At 34.6% G+C, this 3,942-nt stretch overlaps 1 pseudogene; it reads right to left on the bottom strand.

Annotated features, from left to right (window-relative positions):
- Positions 1–2,927: 2,927 nt before the first annotated feature.
- LOC135202864 (uncharacterized) lies at positions 2,928–3,617 on the bottom strand (annotated as a pseudogene).
- Between the last annotated feature and the right edge of the window lie 325 nt (positions 3,618–3,942).

Here is a 3,942-nt window from a genome sequence, read left to right as displayed (position 1 = left end):
CATGTAAATGTACGTATCTTTATTGATTTTGAGTGCTGCCATTCACTAGTTTGAAACTTACATCTTGTTTTCAGAGATAAGCAACGCCAAGGCTGATCTGTACTTTGATGGATGATTTTACAACGATTACTAAACGTTTCAGTACAATAGCCCTCGCGGCCATCCCACAATCCTAGGCAATTTAAATTAAGGTAACGTGTGTGTGTATATATATGTATATCTAGCTTGATCACTTGTACTATCCTACTGTGTATTCATAAATAGTGTAATAGGACGTCATTTAAATGTAGATATTATTCACAAAAGTTACAAGATTCACAGAGTAACTGTCCCCATCGTCCGATATCCATCAGATGACCAATTACGCGTTCTTGATGTAGTTGTACGTGTCTGGGGAAGGGAAAAAGAAGCCAATAGTGATCCGACCTCGTGTGCTGGCTCCTGATTCGTTTAACCTTCATCTCTGGTGTGGCCCTGCCTTCGTGTCCTTGCTGTCTGACGTCTATTAGGAGCGCGCTGTCAGCGCCCTCTCTCAGGGTTTTCTTTGTCCACTTATTCGTTGTTAGATTGATTTTCCTTGATATGCTGCCATAAAACTGCTTCCAATATTGTCTGCCATTACATTATTTGCGCATTTATGAAGGGATGTTCTACAATCAATCTGGCCATTGTATGCATTTTTGTACAAGAAAGTCATTTTCCCAGTCTTTTCTTTTGTTTTTCCTACCAATTCTTGCCCACCGTTAACGACTGATTTTAGCGCTTAATATTTTGTTTATGTTCATTTTTGTGTTCTTTGCGGGATTTGGCCCGTTCACCAAAGCATCTCTCTTCACGACATCGACACGCTGCCATGTATACCCACCCGCTTGTCTCTTCCCCTTCTACCGGTGTCTCGTACTTTTATTATTTTGTTTCCAGTTGTGTTTTATATAAGTGGACATCAACTTGAAATTATATATATTATATATATATATTATATATATAGATATATGCATATATATATATATATATATATAGATATATGCATATATATATATTATATATATATATTATATATATATATATATATATGCATATATATATATTATATATATATATATATATATATATATATATATATATATTATTATATATCAAACACATGCAACTTGTAGTCTTACAGCCATAAAACTCTCTATTATTGAGTTCCATTGTTGACCAGAGTAGTGAGTCGCAGATGGTAACTGGCAGTTTTTCGAGTGGGGTGGGACTCAGTGTGGGATTAGTTTCGCTACGGGTTAACAGTCTTAACCAATATTGTTTTCAAAGAACTGGAAGAAGATAGCACCTTTTGAATTCACTTCTGCATGGGTAAAAGCGTATACTAGGTAAAATATGATATATATATATATATATATATATATATATATATATATCATATATATATATTATATATATATATATAGTATATATATATAGTATTTAATCACTCATATATATATATATATATATATATATATATATATATATATATATTATATATATATACATATATTAAGTTTTCATTTATACATAACTTTTATGTATAAATTTATTCATAGTCATTTCTTATAGCAAGGTTGGCTAGAAAAAAATAAATGGTTACTTCCACATTCATACTTTCACTGCTAAATCTTCAACAGTTTTAATTACATACTTATATACATACAGACAAACGTATCGTTGATATGTTTACATTTGTGTTGGTATAGTTGCATGAGTTCATACTACGAAACTACCACACTGTTACGTTTAATATAAATTAACACGTTTTGTCTATCCTGAATAATGGCTAATAAAAAATATTTAGTCTGTGTTTGCGTTTAAATGCATGGCATGTCGAGTCACTATTTCAAGGGAAATTTAGGAATGGTAATTTAATTAGAGGTTCATTATCTCTCTTTAACTGCCAAAGTCATTAACATTTCGTTTGTACCAGAAGGTAGTCGCACGTGGCACCGATTTATAAGCAGGAGATAATGTTTATTCACGTACTGTAGTCGTTAGCGCAATAAAGGTATTTGGAATTACGAACCTCCCTTCGGTGGGAGTAGGAACCTGCTGCTGAAGTGTAATTAATTCGGGTAGATATTGATAAAGAGGAACCACTTCAAAAGGACAGGAAATGTGTTTTCCCAGGTAATTTTGATGTGCTTTGCACGAATTTCACCCTCATTTCCGTCGGAAATGCACGATTTTAAAGATGTCCACCTCTAGGGGAATACCTAAAATATATAAATTGCCGACAGAAATGAAGATGAAATTTGTGCAGAACACATCAAAATTAACTGGTAAAACACATTTTCAGGAATAGAAAACCATACAAACAAACCTACCCCCTAACCTTACCAGACAGTCTGGCCATAAACACTTCATTTAAATGTAGAAGTAATAAATGCAGTTCTTCTTGAATTAGTGTAAGCTCAAATAACATAACCTCTCTTACCAGAAAATCTAACATTACCTGCATTTCCTCTAGAGATCCACCAATCGGTACAAACGAAATGAGAATTCATGTACACAAAATGAACTGGGTGACTGAGAACACATGGAGGGTATGTCCATAAATGCTTCCTTGAAGTGCCAGTAGGGAAGACAATTGGAACAGGATTTCCCTTGACATATGTTTGCATGTTTTCTGCTGAACACCTTGTATCTACGTGTAACATAGATTAGTATTTATACAGTAAATTGTACCCTTCAAGCCAAAGAACATGAAATTAATTAAATTTTTCAGATAGAAATACTGTATGTGATACACCAAATGTACATCTTAATTCAATGGTGGATGAGAAATTTCTCTCTAAAAATTACTACCCTGTATGATAAATTTTTTTTTCTCTCTCTAAATGTAGCTTCATTTCAGGCAAGCAGCTCAATGCCCAGCACCATGACTCTTCGAAACATTAAAGTTTCTTTGTCGTTTTGCATTGTAAGCAACCAAGTTGTCCTTTTTTTCTGCCTTTGCCAATAGGCGCAGCTTCTCTTAGCTTGCCAGTAATTCGCCTTGCCATAGAAGTAGGCTGACATGGTATTTTGCCACGCCCAGCTCCTGCCTTACCCACAGCCGATGATGCAGCATTGTATGTAATAAATAATGCTGGTCAACTGATTGATGTTTTAACTCTTTTTAGTTTCTTTGTAAACTTCTGCAAGCCTGTACGAACATCATGATCATCATATTTGCTTAACAGTTCTAGCAGAGTGCTGTTTAGTTCATTTAATGTTTCTGTACCTGGTCTTGATGGCTTCATATTATCTGCTACAAATTCATCATTCTCATTTTTAAGCATAGTTTCCGTGGTTGTAAGCAACTCTTCCCTCACGCAGTGACTGTTGTGATCATCGAGTATAGCAGGCTCATTGTACATGGTATGATCTAGTTTCTCCGTGCTATATGACGTGGATGAAGACACAGCTGGTACATCATTATTACCAGATACACCACTGGAGTTTTCTTGCTTGTCAATACAGTCTTTAAAATCAGCAAAGAAATCGAGAGAGGGCACATTTTCTTTCCTGAGAACTGCTAGCCACTGGCTGTTTTCCGGAGTGTTGTTTAAAATCTATGGCAATTGTACAAAGAAAGCTCCCATTGGCAGAAGGCTCTGATGACGTTCGGTGCTGTGATTGGTTGCAAGCAGTATTGAATGATGACGTTCGGTGCTGTGATTGGTTGCAAGCAGTATTGAATGATGACGTTCGGTGCTGTGATTGGTTGCAAGCGGTATTGAATGTTGACGTTCAGGGATGTGATTGGCGTGTAATGTTATTAGGACAATGGGGGGTTACAGATTGAAAATACCCAGTTGAGGCATTTTCAGTATATATATATATATATATATATATATATATATATATATATATATAATATATATATATATATATATATATATAATATAATACAATATATACACACAC

Source organism: Macrobrachium nipponense, chromosome 33 (genome assembly GCF_015104395.2).
Source record: "Macrobrachium nipponense isolate FS-2020 chromosome 33, ASM1510439v2, whole genome shotgun sequence".
Taxonomy (NCBI): domain Eukaryota; kingdom Metazoa; phylum Arthropoda; class Malacostraca; order Decapoda; family Palaemonidae; genus Macrobrachium; species Macrobrachium nipponense.
This window is presented reverse-complemented; position numbering and strand designations above follow the sequence as displayed.